This window comes from Tachyglossus aculeatus, chromosome 14 (genome assembly GCF_015852505.1).
Source record: "Tachyglossus aculeatus isolate mTacAcu1 chromosome 14, mTacAcu1.pri, whole genome shotgun sequence".
NCBI lineage: Eukaryota > Metazoa > Chordata > Mammalia > Monotremata > Tachyglossidae > Tachyglossus > Tachyglossus aculeatus.
Genome location: NC_052079.1, coordinates 24,870,610 through 24,885,148, shown reverse-complemented (window position 1 = coordinate 24,885,148; position 14,539 = coordinate 24,870,610). Strand labels below are relative to the sequence as shown.

The 14,539-nt window shown below is 43.3% G+C and overlaps 1 non-coding gene across 1 annotated transcript; it reads left to right on the top strand.

Annotated features, from left to right (window-relative positions):
- Positions 1 to 5,387: 5,387 nt before the first annotated feature.
- LOC119937357 lies at positions 5,388 to 5,525 on the top strand. Its single transcript, XR_005454033.1, has one exon. It is a non-coding gene; the product is annotated as a small nucleolar RNA SNORA7 (small nucleolar RNA).
- Positions 5,526 to 14,539: the final 9,014 nt, after the last annotated feature.

The following is a 14,539-nucleotide window of genomic DNA, read 5'->3' as shown; positions in this document are numbered from 1 at the left end:
ACTTGCATTTTTTTCTTTCCATTAAAAAGAAAAAAACAATAGAAATGAATCCCCAGGGGCCAGGAGTGGTTCGAGGCATGAGGGAACGCAATGCTGGGTGCACTGGGAATACGGCCCAAAGCCTCTTGTTTTAAGTGGGTGCCAGGGTAGCATCAGATTGCATCACACTGTTGGCAGGGGGAGCCGGGGTCATGTTGGATCGTAGTTCAACACCTTCGCTTTGGGATTGGTAGAACTGAGAGGACACCCAGACAAATTTGTAAGCCAACCAAATACCTCTTAGGCAAATTGCACATCATTCACAGACCCACCTGCAGATATATTTTTTTTTTGTACAGTATTCTTTTTCAGCAGACATGGCCGCTGTGTAGTAAAGCACCATTGGCCAGTAGGCAGTAGCATTGTGATCATTGTCATCTTCGCTGACCATGAGTCAGTGATTTTTTTTTGGATTCCTGCCAGGTATGTCCACCTCACAGAAAGCCTTAGTTGATTCTTGGGTCATAAAACTTCTCCATCAATGGCTAAGATAGCTGCAGCAGGAATTTCCCTACTTGCCCAGCCAGGACTAGAACCCAGGTCTTGTGATTTCTACAGCCTTATTCTTTCCACTGGCTGAATGTGGGGCTCAGAGATGATAGAAATATCTGGAGGAGAAGTAGAGATCTCCAGACTGTAATCAACAAAGTAATGAGACAAAAATAGAAATGAAATTTTTGATTATTATTATATTTGTTAAGCACTTACTGTGTTGAGCTTTGTTCTAAGCACCAGAGTAGGTACAAGTTAATCAGGTTGGACACAGCCCCTGTACCACAAGAGGCTCACAGTCTAGGAGGATGAACAAGGATGAAATTCTGATTTCACAGGTGAGGAAACTGAGGTACAGAGAAGTTCAGGAATGACAATAATAATTGTGGTATTTGTTAAATGCTTACTATGTGCAAGCTGTGCAAGCAGTGTACTAAAAAATAATCCGGCTCCCTTATGGTGGGAGAACAGATATTGAATCCCCATTTTTCAGATGAGGGAACTGAGGCAGACAGATGTTAAGTGATTTGCCCATGGTCTCACAGCAGACAAGTGGTGGAGCCAGTATTTGAAACCAGTTCCTCCAACTCCCAGGCCTGTGCTCTTACCATTAAGCTAAGCTGCTTCTCATGAAGTATAAAAGAAGTGAATGAAAATACAGTGGAATGAAGTCAATGGAAAATTACTGAGAGAACAAGAAAAACAGGAAGTGGGAGAAAGGGAAAACCTTCCAGTAAATTGAGCAATGAACAGATAGCGATATCGATTTAATGATGAGAAAAGTGTTACTGATTCTGTTGAAGTGCTCCCTGAAAGATATTGGTGTACTTCAACTTCCTTCTTGACTCCTGCTGTCGGATTAATACTGAAAGACAGTTTTCACACTCCTGCTCTAGTGGTGCAGAGTGAGAAGCTTAAGGATTCAGGATTATAACAATTAAGAAAATAACAGTACCACAAGTTTTTATATTTCATTAAAAATGAAAGGTGATTATGGATTTGACTCTTCAATAACATGTACATCGTGGATCAGTGGAAAGAGCACGGGCTTTGGAGTCAGAGGTGATGGGTTCAAATCCCGGCTCCACCACGTCAGCTGTGTGACTTTGGGCAAGTTACTTAACTTCTCTGTGCCTCAGTTACCTCATCTGTAAAATGGGAATTAAGACTGTGAGCCCCATGTGGGACAACCTGATCACCTTGTAACCTCCACAGCGCTTAGAACAGTGCTTTGCACATAGTAAGTGCTTAATAAATGCCATTAAAAATGTACATACACTCGAGCATAAAATATGAGAAAATTTTAAAATCCATGTTTTGGTTTGCTCACACCTTTCAACATATTTATGAATGAAAAATAACAGAGTTGTTAAAGTAGAGCACTGCAAGGCTGAAAGGATTTGGCCCTACTTAAGTCGGTCAATCATAATTACTGAGCGCTTACTGTGTGCAGAGCACTGTACTAAGGGTCCTATCATGATCATTGTCTATCCTCTATCACTAGAGAAGCAGCATGGCTCAGTGGAAAGAGCACAGGCTTCGGAGTCAGAGGTCATGGGTTCAAATCCTTGCTCTCTCAACTGTCAGCTGTGTGACTTTGGGCAAGTCACTTAACTTCTCTGTGCCTCAGTTACCTCATCTGTAAAATGGGGATTAAAACTGTGAGCCCCCCATGGGACAAACTGATCACCTTGTAACCTCCCCAGCGCATAGAACAGTGCTTTGCACATAGTAAGTGCTTAACAAATACCATTATTATTATTATTATTATTATTATTATTATTCTTATTATTATTACAATTCAGCAACAGAGACATTCCCTACCCAGCAGTGGGCTCACAGTCTAGAAAGGGGGAGACAGACAACAAAACAAAACAAGTAGACAGGCAGCAATAACATCAAAATAAATAAATAGAATTATAGATATATGCACAACATTAATAAAATAAATAGAATAATAAATATGTACATATATACACAAGTGCTGCGGGGCTGGCAGGGGGATAGAGCAGAGGGAGGGAGTAGGGGTGATGGGGAGGGAAGGAGGAGCAGAGAAAAAAAAGGAGGCTCAGTCTGGGAAGGCCTCCTGGAGCAGAACCCAAAGTAATGAGTTTGCTGAAATAATTAGGAATAATAACAATATTGTTTTTTGTTAAGGACTTACTATATTCCAAGTTCAGAACCGTAGATATGAGACACAAAGGTCAGGTACAGGGCCTGTCCCATGTGAACTCTCCCAAGTATTTAGTACAGTGTTCTACACACAGTAAGAGCCTCAATAAATACCTCTGTTCAGATGAAGAAACTGAAGCACAGAGAAATTAAATGACTTGCTCTAAGTCACACAGCAGGTAGGTGGCCAAGCCAGAATTAGAACCCAGGTCCTCTGACTCACAGACTTGGGCTCTTTTCACTAAGCAACCAAGTTTCACTGGAAATGCAGAACTCAGTGTTCCCACAGAGAGACAAAGAAATACAAAATGGAAGTAAAAAGGGAAACAATGGCTTTAGGGCGACTGCCAGTTTGGTAAAAATGGGGCATCAGTCTTCATACCAAGAAGAAACTTTATGATGATGTGACGGTGACGTATTCCAATGCTTAGAACAGTGCTTGGTACGTAGTAAGCACTTAACAAATACCATCATTATTATTATTATTATACTTCTGAGACTCTAGATTCACTACAGAAGAAACATTCAACTTGAGCAGATTCAACCTTAAGTCTTCTCTACCCCAAAAAGTCTCTACCATCTTTCGCAGCAATATCTCAAGAGGAGAATCCTGCCTCCCCTCAAAATCTAACCCCAGCATTATCCCTGACTCCTCTCTCTTATTCAACCAATATATTCAGTCTATCACTAAACCTGCCAGTTCAATCTTCACAACATCGCTAAAATCCACCCTTCCCTCTCCATCCAAATTGCTACCAGGTTAATCCAAGCACTTATCCTATCCCATCTCAATTACTGTAATCAGCCTCCTTGCTGACCTCCCTACCTACTGTCCCTCCCCACTGCAGTCCATATTTCACTCTGCTGCCTGGATCATTTTTCTACAGAAGTGTTCAGTCCACCTTTCACCACTCTTCAAGAACCTCCAGTGTTTGATCATTCATTTGTTCATTCAGTCGTATTTATTGAGCGCTTACTGTGTGCAGAGCACTGTACTAAGTGCTTGGGAAGTACAAGTCGGCAACATATAGAGACGGTCCCTACTCAACAATGGGTTAACAGTCTAGAAGGGGGAGACAGACAACAAAACAAAACATCCACCCCTGCATAAAAGAGAAGCTCTTTTCTATTGTCTGTAAAGCACTCAATCACCTTGCCCCTCCTACCTCACCTTGCTACTACAAACCGAGCCAGCACACTTTGCTCCTCTAATACCAACCTCCCCCGTACTTCGATCTTCTCTATCTTGCTGCTGACCTTAGAAAGCGCTTAGTACAGTGCTCTGCACACAGTAAGCGCTCAATAAATACGATTGATTGATTGATTGACCTCATGCCCACATTCTGCCCCTGGCCTGGAACTCTCTCCCTCTTCATATTTGACAGACAATTACACTTCCCCACTTATTGATGGTACATCTCCTCCAAGAGGCCTTCTCTGACTAAGCCCTCTTTTCCTTTTCTTTCGCTCCAGTTTATGTTTCCCTGACTTGCTCCTTTTATTTATCCCCACTCCCAGCCTCACGGTCCATATACATATGTATATATCTGTAATTTATTCATTTTTAATAGTGTCTTTCTCCCCCTCTAGACTGCAAGCTCACTGAGGGACAAGATTGCCTTAGTTTGGGCAGGGAATGCCTTAGTGTGTTCTTCACACACTAAGTGCCCAATAAATAAGATTTATTTATTGATTGATTAATTAATTAAGGCACTCAATCAGCTTACCGCTTCCTATATGATCTCATTGATTTCCTACTACAGTTCAGCCTATACATTTCATTCTTCCAACAACAACTTACTCACTGTGCTTTGATAGCAACAATTTCGCTGCTGACCCCTTTGCCCACATTTTCCCTCTGATCCCAAACTCCCTCTCCCTTCATGTAAGCTGGACCACCATTCTCCCCACCTTCAAAGTCTTATTAAAATAACATCTCCTCCATGAGGCCTTTAGCAGCTAAGCCCTCATTTCCCCTACTATCTCTCCCTTTTGGGTCACGTTTGCACCTTTTTATGGCATTTATTAAGCGCTCACTATGTGCAAAGCACTGTTCTAAGTGCTGGGTGGTCAGGTTGTCCCATGTGGGGCTCACAGTCTTCATCCCCATTTTACAGATGAGGGAACTGAGGCCCAGAGAAGTGAAGTGACTTGCCTAACGCAGCTGACAATTGGTAGAGCTGGCATTTGAACCCATGACCTCTGACTCCACAGCCCGTGCTCTTTCCACTGAGCCATGCTGCTTCTCAAGTGCTTCTCAAGCCCCTACTCATTCCACTGAGCCAAGTGCTACTTGCACTTGGATCTGTATAAGTCAATCTATATCTTTTAAGCACCTGATAATCACCCTAGCCCTCAGCCCTCTTGACCTTAACTCCTTGTGGGCAGGGAATGTATATTGTACTCTCCCTAGTGTTTGGCTTACTGGAAAAAGCTTGGAGTCAGAAGACATGGGTTCTAATCCTGTATCCACCTCTTGTCTGCTGTATGACCTTGGGCAAATCACTTCACTTCTCTGTGCCTAATTTACCTCATCTGTCAAATGGGGATTAACACTGTGAGCCTCACATGGGACACCCTGATTACCTGTATCTACCCCAGTGCTCAGAACTGCTTGGCACATAGTAAGTGCTTGACAAATACCATAATTATTACTATTATTAGTAGTAGTAGTAATAGTAGTACCCCTCTCAGGATCGCACCTGGAGAGTTTCCAGTACTCTAGTAGCCTCGGCTATGGGAGGGAGAGTCAAGCAGAGGCATAACTGCTCCATTCCTAGCTTGGGCAGTGCCTAGTGAGTGGAAGGCAATCTGCTACAAGTCAAAACTTACCTATGCTGGGCAGCAGCAGCATGGGAGAGATTCGAGGGCAGAGACTCGAGTTTAGTGTGCCGAAGTTGGCAATGGCAAACCACCTCTGTATTTTTACCAAGAAAACTCTATGGACACTCTACCAGAATGATTGCAGATGGAGAGTGGAGCATTCTGGGAGAGATAACAATAATAATAATGGTATTTGTGAAGCGCTTACTACGTGCAAAGCACTGTTCTATGTGTCCGTGGTGTCGCTATGGGTCAGAAATGACTCGACAGCATAAGACAAGTAGTAATACAAATGCTCTGCACACAGTAATCACCCAATAAATTCCATTAATAGAATGATTGATCATGGCAAAGCAATGTACTAAGAATGATGTTCTGGAACAATGAAGTCCTCACCAACATTGAAGAAATCTTCACCAACATTAAAAAGCATGGCCTAGTGAAAAGAACACAGGCCTAAGAGACAGAGGACAAGGAGTTCTAAACTCTGCTCAGCCATTTGTCTACTTTGTGACCTTGGGCAAGCCACTTAGCTTCTCTGAGCTTCAGTTTCATCAACTGTAAAATGATGATTAAGTACCTAGTCTCCCTTCTGCTTAGACTGTGAAGCCTCTGTGGGACAAAGACTGTGTCTGATCTGATTTTACTGTAGCCACTTTAGTATAGTACTTGTCACATAGTAAGCTCCTAACAAATGTCACAATTATTATTAGCAGCAAAGTTTCACTGGGTAGGACATGTGAGGAGAATGGAAGACAGCAGGACACCCAAGCAGCTGCTTTATAGAGAACTGAAGTGGAGTACACACTAGCCTGGGGGGCAGAATGATCGATTTACAGACATACAGCAGCACAGCTTCAAACCATGTAACTTAGCAGTGCACCACTGGGACACTTCCAAAGGGAAAGAACCAAACCAGACTGGGGTCTGCCTGCCAAGCAGCTGTTCTCCTAGGGTCAGGGCTTCACCATTATTAGGATACCAAGAGGCAGCATTTCCTCCTGCCTTCCGGGCATCTATTTATGGATATCCCACTGACACCTCAAGCTTAACATATCCAAAACATATCCATAACCTCATCTTCTCACCCAAGCCCTGACCTTCCCCTGACTTTCCATCACTGTAGACAAAAAAATCATCCTCTCTGTCTCACAAACCCATAACCTTGGCATTACCCTTGACTTATTTCTCTCATTCAACCAATATATTCAATCTGTCACTAAATCTAGTTGGTTCTACTTCCATAACGTCGCTAAAATCCACTGTTTCCTCTCCATCCAAATTTCTACCATGCTCTACCAAGCTCTTATCTTTTCCTGCCATTACTACTGCATCAGCCTTATTTCTAACCTCTTTGCCTCCTGCCTCTCCCCACTCCAGTCCATACTTCCCTCTGCTGCCCAGATTATTTTTCTCAAAAATTGCTCAGACCGCATCTCCCCTCTCCTCAGAATCTCCAGTGGTTATCTACTCTTTCGTAGTGTACTCTCCCAAGTGCTTAGTGTAGTGCTCTCCATCCAATCAATCAATCAAGCATGGCTTAGTGGAAAGAGCCCGGGCTTGGGAGTCAGAGGTCATGGGTTCTAATTCTGGCTCTGCCGCTTGTCAGTTGTGACCTTAGGCAAGTCACTTAACTTCTCTGTGCCTCAGTTACCTCATCTGTAAAATGGAGATTAAGACTGTGAACCCCACGTGGGACAACCTGATTATCTTGCATCTACCCCAACGCTTAGAACAGTGCCTGGCACATGGTAAGTGCTTAACAAATACCAAATTATTATTATTATTATATTTATTGAGTGCTTACTGTGTACAGAACACTGCACTGTTTGGGAGAGTACAATATAACAGAATTGGTAGACATGTTCTCTGCCCACAGTGAGTTTAAAGGTTAGCCTAGGGGTAAGTTTCAATTTGGTGCTTTTATTGCCAAAGCATCTTACATTAGTTATTTTAATTTGCTCCCCACAACACTCCTCTGAGGTAGGGTTCAGGTATTATTATCCTCATTTCACAGATGGGGAAACTGAAGCATAGGGAGGTTAAGTGACTTTCCCAAGGCCACATAGTAGACAGGTGGCTGCGCCGGGACTATAACCCAGGACCTCCACTTTCCACAGTCACAACCCTTTGACTGGGCCACACCACCTCCCCATAGTAAGCGTACAATAAATACTATTGATTGATGGATTGCTAACAACCTCCTTGTAAGGGAGAAACTCATTAGCACAGCAAGTGCTTTCTTTACTGGTCAGTCAACCATCTGTCTTACCAGCCTCACCCGCATGCATGGATGGGTCCTCACCCCCAATAGAGTCCTCTTCCAAAGCCAACAACAGTTATATAGAGGCTAAGAAAACAAAGCATCTCCTGGTAGAAAAGACATGGAAAGTTTTCCCAGCAAGCATCACTTGCTGAGAAAATCAAAGAAAAAAAAAGATGAGAAACAAGGTTTTAAACTTCCTGTAGGTTAGAGCTATTAATGAGTTCAGGTCAGCTCCTAGGTCTTATATAAACCAGCCTGGAACTCCCTGGTTTCAGTTATGCCTGAAGGAAGAAGTCTTGGGTGGCCCTTGGACTTGGGCTTGAGTGGAGGAGGAGTGACACAGGAACCACCTCTTTAGGGTTTCTGAGAACTGGGAAGCATTGTTATTTATTATTATCATCATTAATTACATTTATTAATAGCTAGGGTATTTCTTAAGCACTTCCTGATTCTCTTACCTGCTTTCTGATCTTTCTGAGTCTCTTTCTCTGGCTCTTCCTCTGTCTCCCACTCCCTAATTATGGAAATCATTCAGGACTCAGTTCTGGGTCTCTGTCTATTCTCAGTTCACCCACTCCTGTGGTTCCAAATATCACCTCTATGTGAATGACTTCCAAATATAGTTCACTAGCCCCGGCCTCTCACCTTCTCTGCAGTCTGCAGAGTCTGCAGTCTGCAATCTGCATCTCCTCCTGCCTTCACGACATCTCTACTTGAATATCCTACAGGAGCCTCAGGCTCAATATTTCTAAAACTAAACTTCTCCTTGGCCCTCTGAAATCTTCTACTGCACCTAAATTTCCCAACAAAATTGGCAAATTCATCATCCTACCTGCCTCTGAAATCCACAACATTGGCATTAAACTCCACTGCCCCCTTCGTTCAAACCCATATGTCCTCTATCACCAAATCCTGTTGGTTTTTCCTCCACAGCACTTCCAGAATCCTCCCCTTACTCTCTTCCAGGTCCAGGCACTTACCATATTCCAGATCGACTTAACTGCTCTGTACACAGTAAGCACTCAATAACAATCAATGATTGACTAATCAAACTCTTCACTGGTCTCCCTGCCTCCATTCTCTGCCCTCTCCAGTTGCTCTGCAGCTTGGGTCGTTCATTCATTCATTCAATTGCATTTATTGAGCACCTACTGTGTGCAGAACAATGTACTAAGTGCTTGGAAAGTACAAATCGGCAACATATAAAGATGGTCCCTACCCAACAATGGGCTCACAGTCTAGAAGGGGGACACAGACAACAAAACAAAACAAGTAGACAGGTGTCAATACCATCAGAATAGATTAATAGAATTATAGCAGAGTGAAATATGGATTGGAGTGGGGAGAGACAGGAGGCTGGGAGGTCAGCAAGGCGGCTGATGCAGTAAACCAGGGAGGATAAGATGAGTATATTAACGTGGCAGCAGTTTGATGAAGGGGAAAGGGCAGACTAGCAATGTTGTGAAAGTGAGAATGGCAGGATTTAGTGATGGATTGAATATGTGGGTTGATATGTGAATTTCCTATTTTCTCTCGAGTCTGTCTTTTTCTCTAACATATACCCCTTTTCTTCTCTCATACCTGTGAGCCTGTGGTCTATCTTTCTATGACTAGAAAATTGCTTTTTGTGGCTTTAGAAGGAATGCAAATCAAGTGAACTCTTCAAAATGCCAATTACCTCAATAGAAAGTAACCCCCAAATTACTTTCCCAGCATGTTGCTCCAGTACCTTACAGAAGCCTAACTGATTAACTGCCCTGGAGTGGCCAGTAATGGTACCAGTTCCTGGAGCGATCAGGGGAGTTTGAAAAAAACAATGGGACCCAAAGCAATAAGGGCATGCCTCCAAGCTCCCCAACTCCTCACCCCCTCCTACCTCACCTCCCTTCTCTCCTTCTACAGCCCAGTCCACACACTCCACTCTTCTGCCACAGACCACCTCACTGTGTCTCATTCTCCCCTGTCCCACCGTTGACCCCTGGCCCACCTCCTACCCCTGGCCTGGAATGCCCTCCCTCCTCAAATCCGCCAAACTAGCTCTCTTCTTCCCTTCAAAGCCTTACTGAGAGCTCACCTCCTCAAGGAGGCCTTCCAAGACTGACCCCCCCCCTTTTCCTCTGCTCCTCCTCCTCTCCCCATCACCCCCACTCCCTCCCTCTTCCCTACCCCCTTCCCCTCCCCACAGCACTTGTGTATATTTGTACATATTTATTACTCTATTTTATTAACAACGTCATTCTGCACAAGTCTCCCCACTCCCAACATACCTCCAGTGGTTGCTATTCCTTTCTGCATCAGGCAGAATCCCATGACTATTGGCTTTGGGACCCACCCATCAGCTTTCTCACTCCAACCTATCTACTCTGTTCTCCCCCTAAACCCCAGATCACACTGCTTGTTACTCTTAAGCTAACCTACTCACTGTACCTCGCTCTCATCTCTCCCATTGACCTCCTGCTCAGGCTCTTTCTCTGGTCTGGAACTCCCTCCCACTTTCAAATCCAACAGACCACTGCACTCCCCATCTTCAAAGCCCTTCTGAAACTACATAGGAATAACCTCTTATGTCGCCAGGTGATATTCCCCAAACTGTCACTACAGCATTTCTGCTCCACCTAAGCACTCATGTTCTCACCACCATCCCACAGCCCCTATTAATAATGATGGTATTTTTAAGCACTTACTATATGCCAAAAACTGTTCTAAGCGCTGGGGGAGATACAAGGTAAGCAGGTTGTCCCATGTGAGGCTCACAGTCTTAATCCCCATTTTACAGATGAGGTAACTGAGGCACAGATAAATTAAGTGACTTGCCCAAAGTCACACAGCAGACAAGTGGTGGAGCCGGGATTAGAACTCACAACCTCTGACTCCCAAGCCCGGGCTCTTTCCACTAAGCCACCCTGCTTCTCTACTTAGCCACTAATGTGTACCCATCCTTTTCCTTTTTCATCTGGTCTGAGAACGGCATTGCACAGTGGCTAGAGCCCGGTCCTGGGAGGCAAAAGGTCATGAGTTCTAATCCCAGCTCCACCACTTGTCTCTGTGTGATCTTGGGCAAGTGGCTTTACTTTTCTGGGCCTCAGTGACCTCATCTGTAAAATGGGGATTGAGACTGTGAGCCCCACATGGGACAGGGACTGTGTCCAACCTGATTTGCTGGTACCCACTGCAGCACTTAGTACAGTGCCTGGCACATAGTAAGCACTTAAGAAATGCCATCATCATTATTATTATTATTATTACCTGTTGTGGCAGAGGCATACACTGTCCATTAACAGCTGGGGGTAAGGGCGCAGGCTGAGGTTGTGGGGTAGATAGAATGTGACTGTGTACCCCCTGCAGTAGCAGACATTACCATCCCTCATCCCTTAGCCCTCTTTTTGGTTAAGGGTTTTACCCACTCTGCCTTAAAAATTGGCAGAGACTTTCCCCCTTACTAAGGTGATATTCTCACACAATTATTTTGACGAGGTGGAATTTGGCCTGTAACCGGCTGGGGAAAAAGCAGGGGCCTGGGAGTCTTGGGTTCTAATTCCAGCTCCACCACTTGTCTGCTGTGTGACCTTGGACAAGACACTATACTTTTTTGTGCCTCAGTTATTTCATCTGTAAAATATGGATTAAATCCTCTTCCCTCCTACCTATACTGTAAGTCCTATGTGGGACAGGGACTGTGTCTCACCTAATTATCTTGTATCTAACCCAGTGCTTAGAACAGTGCTTGACAAATAAGCCACTCTTTTCTTCTTCTTCTTAATAATAATAATAATAATGATTACGGTATTTGTTAAGCACTTACTATGTGCCAGGCACTGTACTAAGCGCTGGAAGCGGTACAGCAAATCAGTTTGGACACAGTCTCTTTCCCATGTGGGATTCACAGTCTCAATTCCCATTTTACAGATGAGGTAACTGAGGCCCAGAGAAGTGAATTGACTTACCCAATGACACACAGCAGACAAGTGCTGGAGTCAGAATTAGAACCCATGACCTTCTGACTCTCAGGCCCATGCTCTATCCACTACGCCATGCTGCTTCTCTGCTACACTGCAGAGAATTGATTTCCAATTTTCTGCTGAGATGCAGCATTGTCTGAGACTTTGTTTCACTGTGTCCTTAATATATTTCACCTGCCTTCCTTGCTTTCCATTTTCTAATTTTGGACAGGACAGGAAGCAGGACACTGCTTCAGGAATATCAGTCTGGTCAGATACACACAGCTAAGTTAAAGGCAGAAAGACTCACCTGCCCAATACTTGAGTTCTTTACTTGAAACATTCTGGCTGTATCCAATAAATCCAATAAAATTGGATTTTAGTTGGATCTTTGGAATTGATCACCTTTAGATCTAACCCCAGCTTATTTTGATAGAGTCACTAGGACAGAGAAGCCACATGAGCTATGAGGCCCCAGGCTAAAATGGTTTTGCAGACTGTGAAAACTTCCCACTAGGACAAAGTAGACGTGATGCACTCTCCAGCTTTCTGCAACAGCTAATGGGCTCCACATTTAGGCCATTTTTACACTTTCATACATTTTGTCCCATTTGAAAATAACCCTAACAGTTATATGGCCTAGAAGTGTACATGGGCGATGGGGAAGGGGGGCGCTTGCCCTGCAAATTAGGTAGAGTCGAAAGAACAAACTATGAATGACCTGGAGGTGGTCAGCATTCAATGCCCACAGCACAACAGGGGTACACAGTCAGTTTGCAGTTCGTTAATGTATGACTCCCTTGACAAATGAAAGGATTATGAGAACCCTGATTGTTGGATTCCACCTACTAAAACTGTTCTTTTTTAAAAATGGCATTTGTTAAGAACTTACTATGTACCAGGCACTGTACTAACTGCTAGAATATACACAAGTTAATCAGGCTGGACACAGTCCCTATACCACATAGGTCTCACAGTCTTTATCCCCATTTTATAGATGAGGTAACTGAGGCACAGAGCAGTTAAGTCAACTTGCCCAAGGTCCAACAGCAAATGTCAGAGCCAAGATTAGATCCCAGGTCTTCTTTCTAATAGGCCATGCTGCTTCTTGACATTGATTTTGATTTGTCCCTCCTCTGTTTGGCAGGATCCATTAGTGGGCAAACTGCCCATTAAATCCTGGACACACCTTGGCTGGATCTGATTGTTGGGAAAATCTCCTTGTCAAGGTTTTCAGAACTGAATGCAGGAGGGTGGGCATGGTGGGCACTCAGCACCCATTGGTATCTTGCTTCTTATGGCAGCAGGTGCTCTATTTCCAGGTCTCCTGACTACCCGTTCTGTGTTCTTTGTGAAGATAAAAACAAAAATGGGGGAAAATGGTTATAAAAATCTGTGGGGAAGAGCAGTTTGGATGTGATCCCTGGAGGTTGGGTTGGAAACAAAAGAGCCTGGCGTAATTTCAATACCTTGAGGAAATTCAGAAAATATTTTCTCTTGCAACTTTTGTCCTGCTTCTCCATAAATCCCCTCAAAACCCATGGCTTCCTTCCTTTCTGGCGAGCAGGGTAAGGGGAGATGTGCATTCAGGACCTAAACTCTAGTTCCAGAAAGATTCATCCTCTTCCGTCCCTCCCCCTCCAGGCCTCCCATCAGCAATACTGAAACGTAGCTTTAGTTGACTTGAAAAAGGGAATAGTCACTTTGGAAAACTGCCTCAAAAAGGATCAATCTTTGGGGAATTCACTAAACATGAGTATTGCTACCCACAAAGTTGGACTGGCTTCATGGTACCCCTGTTAGCTTACACTCGTCTTCTGGATACAGTTATCTAAAATACTAAGTTCTTGAAGGTCTAATAGAATTTTAAACCACCTCCAATTAACATAAAATTGCCTCTATCATCACCTCTACTGGATCATAATTTGCAAATGAAAATGCCTGAGGATAAGATGTGACATTAAACTGAGATTAAAGCACTACAGTTGCCAATTTTTCTTGGTAAGCAATGGAGTGACATCCTCAATATGAGATTTTATTATTTGAATCATTGAAGCAGAATGCAAATACTCAACTCAGTGGACATCATTAATACCAGATCTGCAGATTAGTTCACAGGGATCCAATTGAAGAATACATGTAACGCCAAATTTAAGGAAGCAACAGAAGTACCCCACCAGTCATGTGATAAGATGGCAGTCGTAATAATGAAGGAGGATACACATCAGAAACATTTGAGGAATGGTAATCCTCTGAATTAAGTCTTGAAACTAATCACAATCTTTCTACCTGATAAAGTCACCAGGCCATCCCTGACTTCTTCCCCTGGGAATTGTACTATATTATTGTTAGGTTGCAGTAACAGGTGTGCTGGGGAAAGGGTCATTTTATGTGATGAGGACGACTACTAATGGAGTTGGCAAAAATGAAAAGACTAAAACTGAACACTGGATAGACTGCTTTTCATTTTAAAATAATTGTGGCCAAGTTGTCCACTGGTAGAGAGCAGATTTACAATTTCCCACCAGTTAAGATACAAAAAAGAAATTAACTCACATCGCCCTCTTTTTTAAAAATATAATTCTTGCATACCTCTATGTGTAAGATGATACTACAGTAACTGTGCAACTGGAGCCGCACTGATTATTTGAATTGATACGGACATGATATGTCCCACTCCATGATATAAGAATATGCTATATAAAGTATACTTTACTAAAGTATTATTGAGTATGTTATTCTCAATAATATGATTTAATATTGCAGGGAAATCATGTGGGAGAACAGCATCACTGTGCAAAAAAAGCTT